This window comes from Anas acuta, chromosome 2, assembly GCF_963932015.1.
Source record: "Anas acuta chromosome 2, bAnaAcu1.1, whole genome shotgun sequence".
Taxonomy (NCBI): domain Eukaryota; kingdom Metazoa; phylum Chordata; class Aves; order Anseriformes; family Anatidae; genus Anas; species Anas acuta.
Genome location: NC_088980.1, coordinates 76,664,870 through 76,677,945, shown reverse-complemented (window position 1 = coordinate 76,677,945; position 13,076 = coordinate 76,664,870). Strand labels below are relative to the sequence as shown.

The 13,076-nt window shown below is 34.9% G+C and overlaps 1 long non-coding RNA gene across 1 annotated transcript in view; it reads left to right on the top strand.

Moving 5' to 3' along the window:
• The window catches only part of LOC137850625 (uncharacterized), a 35,822-nt gene extending 29,236 nt beyond the window's left edge, over positions 1-6,586 (top strand). Inside the window, exons 4-5 of the long non-coding RNA XR_011092688.1 lie at positions 5,223-5,868; positions 6,147-6,586. This is a non-coding gene — a long non-coding RNA (uncharacterized lncRNA). The remainder of the gene's footprint in view (positions 1-5,222; positions 5,869-6,146) is intronic.
• The last annotated feature ends 6,490 nt before the right edge of the window (positions 6,587-13,076 follow it).

Sequence of the window (13,076 nt, the reverse complement as noted above, 5' to 3'; positions counted from 1 at the left end):
TTCCTTTGCTGCCTAACAGACATTTGTTCTAAAGCATAAATAACTCAGAAGCATATTCCTAGTGGGCCAGGGAACATCTTTTCATCATTTATTTAATCACCTAGATGTATATATGTGCTAAGAAACCCACCTGGCTGACATGTTTAACTGCCTATGTCATGACTTCAGGGGAAAAAAACAAACAAACAAACAAACAAACAAACAAACAAACAAAAATAAAACTATCTAAGGTACTGTGGTGCAAATCATTTGAGCCCATCACTTCAAACACCACCATAACTTTTCTTCCCCCACAACATTAGGTACACCTGAGATGTTGGATATAAAGAGATGATAAAGAGAGATGAAAAAAGAGATGAAAAAAAAGAAATATATATCTGACAAAATTTTCTCTGCTTTAGCTGAAGTGACATTTGGAAAGGTTTTGTCTGTAGAAGGAAAGGAAGGGGAGCTACCAAGCTGCTGATAACAAAGAAGATATGTTTGGGCAAAAGGAAGGGTCAAATTGGAGTCAGAAGCTGTGGGGGGATATCTTCCTACCAGAGCTGAGGGAACAAAGTCTGGGATGGTGCACAGAGCAGGTTCAAGTTCCTGCTCCTACTGCTGTTACTGCTGTTCAACCTTTAGCCATTTCCCCATTTCATTTCAGCTACATGCTGCATCTGTTGCTGTTACCCTTTCCCAACATATTTTGTGCCTCACTATCAATTACCCTTTCCCTCATCAATTTTCTTTTTGCCCCCCATATCTTGTTGCAATAAAAGATAATTATGCTTGAATTGAAGGAAAATTTGTATTTTCAGATCTGAAGATGAGCAATTTAGAGCCATGTACTTCGAAAGCAGAGAGTTTGCATAGGCATTTTACATTCGCAAAGTGCCTTTAGGAGGAAACTTAATTACACTTCTTTTTTCCGCTTTCCTCACAATCTAGAAATTCTTTATATAACTACAACCAGTTCCTTCTCTAGACAGACTAATACTTCATATAGTATCTAGATAAAACATAATTTTAGACAGTCATTTATTATCTAAAATGTTTCCAGTAGAGGCTATGTCCTTAAAGCACAAATTTTTGTCTGGCAAAACAGCAACTTTTTTCATACTGCACCCAGTGTATAGACATATAAACATTGATTTATAGGCTGAAATAAGGTTGGGTGATTTTTACATGTTGTTAAATATGACAGATTATGAAAAGACTACTTGTTAAACACACTTTTAGCCATCTAGGTGGTTAGTCTTTATTAATTTACATCTGTATCGTCAGAAAAAAAGATATAAGTATTTAATAACTGAAGGCTGAGAAATACATTAACAAATTTAAAATAAATAAAATTTATTTTTGTATTCTTTTTAGATTTGTGTGATTTAATATGTATTGAAGGAGATAAAATTTGCCGTATAATGACACTACCAGAGATTATACTGTCTGCATCTTAACCATAATGCCTCTGCTGTCATTAACTTCTGATACATTAATTTCTTGAAATTAGAGTACAAAACCCTCACTGTGCTTGAATTGTCAAAATTGTTGTCCTTTCTTGAGTAATCTAATGGTTGAAAGAAGGCCTAGAAAAGAAGCATCTTTAGCCTCATTTTTAGACAAAGCTTTAAGACACAGAGGGATGGAAAAAAAATACTAAAGAAAATCTCAACACCATCCTCCTGAGTTTTTATGAATTTGGATATTTTGAAACATAATAACATTGGTACTGAAATATAAAGACTGTTCTCTTTAAGCAGAGAAGCAAACACTTGTCTTGTCCTGCTTATCCAGATCATTCAGGTTTGCCTTAAAGTTGTTATGTCTCTTTAAAGGTAGTTCAAACTGAACATTTGTTAATATGTGGTGTCTTTATTCAGTGAATGGTTAAAACCACTGGTTAAGAATTATTATTTGATTATGTTCATGAGTCTAGTGTTAACTGGATGGACGTGAAGTATTCTTTGACAGTCCTTGGAAAGCACACAGGAGAATTTTTTGATTACTATCAACTGTATCAGTGGAGCAGAATACAGTTATTTTTTCTTCTTTTTTTTTTTTTTGTCTGACATGAATGGAATTATTATTTTTTTTTAACAGAAAAGCTTTTAAAGCTCATAATGTATAAATTATCAGAGCTACTTTCAGCATATTTTAATTTAGTCATCATTTAAATATAACAATTTTTTTTAAAAAAAAAAAAAGCTTCTAACTGATCCTCTTCAGATTTGCATAAACTTGTTAAATAAACAAACTGTCTCTCATCTGAACTCCTGACTTTAAGATTTCTCCTTTTATCATTTACTTTTTAAAAAACTATAGCTGTATCCTGTGGAGAGAGAAACAAACAAAAAAAAAAAGTCAAAATTTATGGTTCCATTTTAAAAGGAGCTATACAGTATTCATCCCAGATAACAACAAAAGAGAGGCACTAGTTCAAATTAACTTCTAAAACTTTTAAAGAAATTTCAGAGTCCAGTACAAGGTGTCTTTTCCTTCCTCTGCAAATGCAAATGTATTACCCACCAATACAAACAGTGCCCAGGGCTATATGTGAGGGAAAAAGAGAAAGAACACTACACTGTAGTGCAGGATAGTCAATATTAGGTCCTAGATTAGCGACAGGTTTAAGTTTCAATATTTCATGAACCATCTGACTTTGAATGGATGCTTTATCACATTAGAAAGTGGAGTGTCTTCCCTTGCAATGAGAGATGATGATCCTTCCTAGTTCTGGCAGGCTGGACGATATTGGGTCGTAAAATCATGACACTGGAAAGCAATTGTAGGTAATATTTAGAGGTCTGCACTCTTTGCTGTTTATAACTTTTCTCTCCCTCTAACACTACACAGTTGAATTCAAGGTCCAGTTTTGGTCTAGATCTAAAAACGAGTCATAAGATTTAGAAAAATATTATTGCTGTTCTGTTGAATTATGAAATAAAAGAAAATTAAATGCAATGGAAATATACAGGTTTTATTAGCATTCATGTAGTTTTATGTTTCCTCTTTGGCATAATACTGATTTAATGCATATGTCAAGGTGTACAGGAACACATATGCGTAAAAATGATATGCCTCCCGTCGCTAGCAGTCAAGCACTGTACCTCAAATGAGGTACATTTCAAGCTTGAGCTTCTTGAACAGGATTTAAAAAAAAAAAATAATAATACAAAGTTTTCACATCTTATACTACCAAATTAAAAAAGTAAAGTTACCTAAGAAGGCAGGATGGGGAAGTAAATGTGATAGAAAACAAAAACAAAAACAAAAACAAAAACAAAAGAGGGGAGAGAGAGAGAGAGAGAGAGAGAGACGAGCAGAAGCAGAGAGCAGAGGGAACCAAAATATCCTTTTCCTTGTTAACTGGAATTAGTTCTGGAAGAACCAAGAGACTTCAACCTTAGCCCCTTGTTTTTGTTTTTTTTTTTTTTTAATTTTTTTTTTAGCACTACTTTCCAGTTGACAGCCACACTTTCATGTACAGGACAGCTTCTTTTACTAAACTGAAGCTAACCAGATGGGAACTCTAATAAGTTCAGTTTTAAAGTCCACTTCTGGACTGAAAAGAAGTGTAGGGTACTTCATTACAAAGGATATTCTATTCAAATATGAAACACACATGAAAATATGAGCTTTATCATATGCACTGGAGGAAAGTGCTCTAGTGACCTCAGCAACTCTGTGTTACTGAAATTGCACCATGACAATATTTTTTAAAAATAAGGATATATTACAGTAAGAAGATAAAAGGCAAATACATTTTTGCAATATTTATTTATGCCATTGATTTTGCTTATAATCTACAAATATCAAGTATAAGAAATACAAATACAAAATACACTCCAACAGAAAGATTTAAATATTTTGTTATGTTGTATATATTTGATTGTGCACTCATAAACATATTTCTTGATGTGTACAAACATTAGTTTAAAATAGATTTATAAAATATATTAGAGAATAATTTACATGGATAGGTTGAGCTATTAATTCTTACTCAGAATGATAAGCAGACAAGCTGAATATATTTGAAAACATAGCGAACCAAATTCAGGGCTTGCTAACACAGATACACTTTAATTTAGATAAATCTGATGAGAATTTCACCCTAGTAATATATCTTCAAAGACTAATCAACCAAATCTCTTTAATAGCATCGAGCCTCATTTGGAAAGTTCACAATCCATAATTAGCTGCTGCTTTGAAAATGGTTGCTAAAAATGTAGTTTTGGAACTGATTACAGTTCAAATCTTACATGCACATGAAATAATTGATTTGTCCAAACATGCCAATTTTAGACATTACTTGTAAATGAACATTACAACCCACATTATTTAAGTATTTCCTTTGATATAAGCACTAAATATTAAAGAGTAGAATGACATTTAAGAGAAATTGTATCTGATAACAAAATTAAAAAACAAGTTTAAAATTCAAACACTATCTTTATAAAAGGGAAGAAAGAAAACAAAATCCCTTGCAGTCACATTCTGTCATTCTCTTTCAACTATTCTTTTGTTTCTTTCCCCTACATTTAGTTTTATTTCATTATATGCAGGAAGACTAATTTTTCAACATTTTGATTCCATTCATTTAGTTTGCCCCACTTTGACCATTAACTTTTTCTTACCCTGAAGTAACAGGATATAACAGGATACATTATAACAGGATACATTTTAATTCATTTTATTAAGCTAAGGTTTCCATATTTTTTAAACATAAGAGAGATTGAACAGTGTTCTTGTTAGATCCATAGATCCTGCAGAACACTTAGATTTTATTAGTGATATGTGAAAAATGTATTTTTATTTTCCTGTGGAATAAGGTGAGTTGATTTATTCCATTAAATGTTACATTTTCTAACAATATATATTTTTCAAAATGTTTGTTACAATGAGTGTTATTTTCCCCTTTGCTTCACAGGAGGGTAATTGTAAGACTTTTCTGGAAAGCAATACAAAACAAAACAAAAAACTCCTTTCACATGAAAATTCTCATAAATAAAATACCAAAATGGAACTAAAGTTCTGAATCAAGAGATTTTATTTTATTTTTTTTTATATTTTATTTTTGATTGGTAAATGATGGGAATAATGATGTGGAGATAAAGAGATATTTTATTAGTCCTAGACTCTCGTCTTACTTTGGTAAATTGTTCCTTGATTATTTTTTATGTTGGCTATGCTATATGAGAAATTACAATCTCAATTTATCACTATCTCCATTCTTGTAGGATGCTCAGAGGAACAGAAAAGAAGAGCTCTCATTTGTCTTCACCTTCTTCCCTTCAGATTGCAATTCTAATAAGACAGTTTAACTTTGCTTCTGATGACTAGTAGCAAAACCCCCTAGATAAGCATATATAATAATTAACCAAACAGAAAAATAACCAAACAGTGTGGACAAGATAACAGAAAGAACATAAAGTAGACTAGGGTAAGACTCAGCTCTGGTCCTCTGCCTGCGATATGTATTGGTGTCTAATAAACCTAATAAAAATAAGGTTTTAAAAGTTTTAATGCAGAATAAGAATGTGATCTAGTAAGAATAGCAGAAATTTAAAGAGATGATTCACATGGAAGTGATACAAAATTAAATGTCATGAGTTATTTGGGAAGGATAGTGTTAAAAGAGAGAAGATACACCTTTATGTATCAAGGATGTGATTGTTCACTCTGAAGTCCAATATGCAGAGGATGTTAGAAGTAGAGAAAGCAGGAAAAAGGCACTAACACAGCTGGCAGTATGCTGGGGATCTACTATAAACCTTGAAACCAGAATCATCTGAGCAAGGCTTACCAATGCTTTCTAGCACAATATAGCAGTGTTAATTAAGAAGTAGAATGTGCAGGTTTTGCAACCACAGGACCACCCTTAAGGTAAATGAATATCATGTTTGTTCAGGGTATTTATATTTATTCATACCTATATTTTTATCTTGTTTAATGAACCATACCAATTGTGTTAGATTAACATGAATTTTATTTATCTATTGTCTTTATAAAAATTGCATATGTTCAGAAGTTTAATTTATTAATCTAAAACATTGCAGACCTCTGTATAAGAGGTGACTGGCCTTTACTTACCAACACTACTAGATAGGGATTGTTCTTGCTTGAATACCAAATCATACATCTCTCCTTTCCCTTATAAACAGGTTCTGATAGTTTGAAAATCTTAGAACTGCCTGGATTATTCTCCTTTGTTAAAGGAGATTTACCTATGGAAGCATCTGCTGAAAGAGAAAATAAAGAACAAAAGGTATCTAACCGTTGAGGGATTTTTGAAACAGCAAATATCCCATGGCTTGCTGCAGCTGAGCAAACCAAGCTACCAGGACGACTATGAGAAGTTCCAATGACAGTGTTCCTACATCACCCAACTGAGGAATTTAGAAAAATATTGTTGCCAGCAGCTGACTTCAAGGACGGGATTTATGTGACTGCTAATCACAAGGGGGTTGTTTCCTTGCAGGTGGGGTTGTTTTTGTGCAGTAGTTTGTCTGAGTGCTTTTGACCAATAATCTTGTGTGAGACACTATCCGCCCCTGTTAAGTTTACCATAAAAGTCAGGCTACTCTGGTAATAAAATGGAGCATGATATGACCATACTCGTGTCTGTCATGTTTTCGGGCATTCTTCCTGCAACATCTAACAAGTTCTTTTTACTCATTGTTGACAACTTGGTATAAAAACTGGAGGAAACCAATCTATGTGTGGTTGTCACAGGTCTGTTGGAAGGAGCTGGTTAAGAACTTAAAGATGAGGGGTAAGACAGACAGAGGAGAGGCCCATAGATGGGGTAAAAGCATGACATTAAAAATAAATAAATAAATAAATAAACAAATAAATAAATAAGAAATGCAGATATCTTCAAGCAACATACAAAGAATGCAAGTAGAAATAATCATCTCTAAAGACACTGGATGTGGGACAAGTGGTCGTACATTTGAAGAGGGACTGGATGTTCCAGTAGGTCACAAAGCTGAGCAAACATCAAGAAGGTGATGTTATAACAAACAAAAAACAATCAAACAACAACAACAAGGCTAAAAATTATACCCAAATACAATAACAAGGGTATTGTCTGTGGAAAACAGAAGGCAAACAATTTGGTCTACTACAGAAGACTGTAAGACATGGGACATAAGGGAGAACACTGTGTTCAGCTTTGGGAATCCTGGGTCAGGAGAGACATAGATTACTTAAAGAGAGTACTGAGAAGAGGAATAAGAATGAATAAGAAGTACAAGAATGAATTCAAGAAAGCTGAGAAACTGTGACTTAGGTGGAAAGACAAAACAAACAAAGAAACAAAACAAAACAAAACAAAAAACCACAACCCACTTAGTCTAGGAAAAAGTAGGCTGAAGGGGATGAAAAAAAGCCATCATAAGAGCTTTCAGATACAAAAAAACAAACAAACAAACAAACAAAAAAACCACAACTCCTTCAAAGAGGAGTCCTTTGAGGCCTTCCTGAATGGTCCTGTACGAATATGTGGTTCTCCATGTCTATGATGGATAGAACAGGAAGAAATGTGATTAAACTGCACCAAAAGTTATTCAGACTAGATAAAATAAAAATAAAAATCTTCATAGCAGAAAAACCCTATCATGGATTTCTTGGAAATATTATGACTATGCTAGGTGAACATACATGAAGTGAAACAGATGTATTTGGCCTGATGTTGGTATAGAGCATAGAGAATGTTATTATATAAGCTGATTTACATTTTTCTGATTTTCTTCTGGATTGATAGAGGTTCCAAATGAAATAGAACTATTTAAATTATTTTTATTTTTTTATTTTTTTTAATTATTATGGTTTTTATTATTATTTTTATGTAAAAACAGTATCAGACAGCAGACAGAAGAGACAAGTAAAAAAGGCCCAGAAATCTGTGTGGACAAAATTCTCTATTGTCATTTTCCAAATTATTGAATCTCCATTATGTGTCTACATAGAATCCACATACAACTAATGAATGTTTTATTAATTAATGTAATGACTATCAAACCAGACTCTGGTCCTGGATAACTTAAATCATACCTGCCCACTAAGGAAGTCATGCTGCTAAGCATTACTGAGTTACATGACCTATGCAGTCCACTGCAACAGGTGTCAAGGTGGAAATGCTCTTTGAAACCTTTTCTAACACCTACACAGGCCTCCCTAGACCAAGCTGTTGGCTAAATCTTTGTTTTTGCTACAGGGAAAGATGCAACTTGCTATTACTATGTGCAGTCACTGATTTCTTGCATCAGTGAACAAGAGAGCAGTCAGGAAAGGAAGTATGGCTTCAGAAACACTGAGGTGTTTGAAGTGCCCTGGCTTCCGCCACTGTTCATTCTGATTACGTGTTGTTTTGGGAGTGCATGAAGGCAGTAGGTACTCTCCTGCACCTGTGATATGCCTGACACAAAGAGCACTGATTATTTATGGGGGAGCTATGAATCACCTCCCAGTTCTGTTCACCAGTTAATATTCACCTCAGGGGCAGGTAATATGCTGCTGGAGTGCTCACGTACACCAGAAACTTATGACCTTTCCATTCAGACAGCAGTGCCCCATCCCTCTCCCATACCCTGATTCTGATTTATTCCCTGTGCAAGTTCCATTAGCTGTACAAGTGATGACTTTTCCACCAGGAGAATGCTTTGGTTTTGCTCCCTTCTGACCCAATTACACTACCAGAAGGCAGCTCATATGGCAGTGTGTGTCTAAAAGCTACCTGCTGATCTAACAGAGTGTTAAGGACTGCTGAGCAGTCAAGGTCTGCTGCTAATGGTTACAATACGTAACAGGTCCTCTCTTTGGCCTGCCACTTAGAGAAGGGAGAAGAAAAGCAGGTGACATTGAAAAAGAATGCTTGCTGCTTGCACGAAAAAAAAAAAAAACAAAAAAGAAAAAAAAAAAACACACTGCCATTGAACAGGAAGAGACAGACTGCTGCTAGAGGGGAAATCTGAAAGGGGTCCTGAACCCAGACCCAGCAGATGCAACAGGTAATGCCAGACCACTTGTCTACAAAGACAGCTTTGCTGAAAAACAAAGGAAAAATTATTGCTCAGGGACAGGAGTTCATGGGTTCATGGGTACATAGTACAGCTAGCTGCCTAACAGCTAACAGTGTTAGCTGTTACCATTCATGTTTAAGTACTTAGTTTTCGTGTGTCTCTGAAAATCTACCCCTTATTCCACATCTATATGGAATATATCTGGAATATAATGTAATCCCAAATACACGATAAAAAGCAGCGGAGTCATTATGACTGTTGTATTTAAATTCAGAAATGCCCTACTAATTTACTAATGAAGTCTTATTAAATTGAGGAATAAGTGAGAAGAGCCTCAATGGGAGGGGAGCCTCATTGAAGGGACTCAATGACATTTTGGATATAATACCTGAGGCCTTTGTAGTTAATACTTTGGTTTGTTCTAACTTTTCCTTTATCCCTGCTGTCATCAACATGCATTTTAAAAGCTTGCATGGGATTTATTCTCTTTGTTTCCATGGTAGCAATAAGACTGATTCCTCAGATATGGAAATCTCCATTTTTTCTAAAAAGTGTTTCCTGGCAAAACTGTCTTGGATCAGAATCAAGCAACTGAATGTAAAGGAACTTTATCTTTACAGATATCATATTATAGATTTCTTTTTATACATAGCCAAGGACAAAGATATTTGGCCTGCTATCAATTGTAGTAGTAGAGGTTTTTATTGTGTTTCAATTTCTATCTAGATTTAGAATATAACTATTTTGCCGGCCTTTGGACTAGTAAAACCAGATTTTTGGCTGTGCAGCTTGTCGCACTTCTGATTCCAATGAAATGAATGTAAATTTTGTTACATACTTCAACAGAGGAAAGCAAGTGCACATCTGCTATTGAGCGTATTTGATTATTTTAGTTGAATGATGATAGATTTTTCAGGGAATTATTTATCTGGTTTTTTGAATTCATCTTCCAATCAATTAGTCAAAAAAGATACAGATGATATTTTTGTTGTATTTATGTTGTATTTATGTTGGGCTCCATTTTATTTTACAAAGCTCTTAATTAATCTTGGAAATCAATAGGAAAAAATCCCTTTCCCTTGCACGCTAAGCCATCTATTTTATTTTTAATTCCTCCTTATCCTTGATTAAAATTGAAATCAGATAGATTTGCTTGCAGGTATAAGGAAAATCAAGCTCAGACACCTAAGTGGAAGTGAAAATGGGCCATAAAGAAATGTTTCTAAATTAGCAACTATGGTGAGATAAATGACAGAGGTGGGGTGAAGGGAGAAGTTTTGCGACAACTTTCCTATTTCCTATAGGCAGCTGCTCCAGCCTTTTCTGGTTCACCCCGTACATTTTTAACCTCTGAGACAGTAATAGGTCAAGCTATGAAATGCCACTCATTTACATGGGGATAAAAAATTCAAATGACATGTTAAAGGAGCTTAAAGGACTATAATTAACGCATCAAAAGATATAATACACCACAAATGCTTTTTAAAGTTTAATCTACTAATGATGCTCAGCATGCATTAACATTTTCCCCATTTTTTATGTGTCATACATCAGTGGTTAGATAAACACCCTGATTACCATCAGTTTTATGTCACTTTGAGAGTCCAAGTTGATAACTGCCATTAATCACAGCCTCAGCAGCACAGCACTTCGAGTATCTCTACCACAGAGCTCTGTCAGCAGTGACCAATAAGGGATGTAATGTGTTCAGGTGAACACAAAAAGGTGTGCCCCATCAATTTGTATCCTCCATACAATTTCAACCTCAGAGAGGCTATGCATTTGGCCATTCAATCTCAGTGAGGTCATGCATTTTCTAACTGGGAGGCAGAAGGAAAGAAGCTGTTGCAGAAAACAAACTAAGTTATGCATTAACAAATAATTTAAGAAGGAGGAAGTTGGTAAAAATACCACTACAGAGAACATCATTATCAGGAATTCTTGTTAACAGAATTTAGGTCCAGAATCAGCAATTGTTACATTTTCACAATATTATCAGTTTCAAAATAAAACAACTACTGAATACAAACTTCTAAACAAAAGACAAAATTCAGCATGAATTTTTACTCAAGCTTCATGATTTTGATAGCCTTTCCATGATGCATTTCTTTAATAGGGGAAAAAAGGAACTGGTTTGTGCATCTTTTGAATACTGAATTGATGTTACTGACTCTGCAGATTATATATACAGAAGTTCAGAGCTAACATACGTACTATGATTTATATATATGAGAATTCATTCATGTGTATTTTTGTCACTACCTAAATATCTGTATCCTTCTATTGTTCCCTTAATCTATGTAAAAAATCTGTAGAATGTTTAAAAGACTTTTTTTTTTCTTGTTTTTCAAGAACTTCTTCAAAATCTCAGATGGAATATTGTCCACTAATTGGTTATAGAGGAAGTTATGAACTGAAATTGTTAGACTGATGTTTCTCTGTAAACCAATGAAATTAACATTACCCAATAGAGAAAAGTCAATCATTATTAATATAAATGAAAAGAAAAAAAAAAAAAAAAAAAAAAGAACTGAAAATTCAGTTAAAAATTGAACTTTATTATTTGTACAAGCCACCTTGAAAGGATTTCATAAGTAATGTATGTAGCAATTATTCTACTTAGTGGCCGGTGCCATAGGCAGAATTTGGGGTTTCTGATCATAGGAAGGTCTACACAACATCAGGCCTACTGGCATTTGATGAGATGCATGTTTTTCAGAGCAGGGACTTTTTGTGCAGGACTTAGCAGGGCAGACTTATAGGGCTTTAAACTATCCAGTTTGAATGGGGAAAAGGGGGAAAAGGATAAAAACAGGCCCACCAGTGATAAGCTATGGGACAGCATGCCAAAATCGGAGGAACTCTGTGCTAGTGAGATTCTGAAGACTGCTCGATGAGATGCTAGGTACAATGAAGCACATTTGAAATATTTCTACACCAATGTACACAGCATGAGGAACAAGCGAGAGGAGCTAGAAGGTGGAGGGGCTGGGCTGTATGGAGGTTGCAGGTGGTGATGACAGGGTTGAGAGCCTCTGCGTAAGGATGAAGGGGCAAACCCTTAAAGGGGTTACAATTGCTGGAGTCTACTACAGGCCATCCAGCCAGGATAATGACACCAATAAATTATTCTTTAAGGATCTAAGAGATACCTCAGATCAGCTGTTCTTGTCCTTATGCAGGATTTCAATTTGCCAGATGTTGAGTGGGAATGTCGCACAGCTGATATAAAGAGGTTCAGCAGATTCCTAAAAAACCTTGATGGCCATTTCTTGGTACAGGTATCAAAGAAAGATCTGTTGCTTGTGAAAAGAAGAGGTCTCATGGGTAAAGTGGCAATTGGTGGTTGTCTTGGACATGGCAACCACTGTGAGAAAAAATTAATTTTTTCCAGACAGGGTCATCTGTGAAACTATTTTATTCACTATTGCAATGGTGGGCATCCTGCAAGCAGGAGTACACAGTAAAAGTTATCATAACCTTATATTCCCTATTACCTGACACCTGATATCTCCTGTTTCCTCAATGGCTGAGAACTACAGGTTCACAACATACTCAACGAACTTCTATTCCATATATCTACAATTTTACTTGAACAACCATTAATTTCTCCTTTTCTTTTTCTTTTTATTTTTTCCTTCCTCTCTCATGTCTAGAGGGCCTATCATCTTCGTTTTTACTGATTTCACACTGCTCATCCTGTTTTTCTTAGCTATCCTCCTTATTATGGGACAGTGAGACCTTCTCCTTTTCTTCTTAACATACTCCCCACTGCTCTGCTACTGTCATTCTTGCACCAATCACTTTTGAATATGCAAGTTTAGTGGAATTTTACACTGCAAAAACACTTTATATTTCAAAGACACCTTTGTTTCTCATACCATGAAATAGTCAAGTTTAAAATCTTTGGTGATAGGAGAAAAACTACAACCAATACTTCAACCCTGGATATGGGGAGGGCAGACTCCAGGCTGCTCAAGAAACTAGTTAGCAAGGTCCCTGGCAAACTGCTCTTGAAAGCATTGGGACTCATCAGTCCTGGTCAATTTTTAAGTACCACCTCTTAAG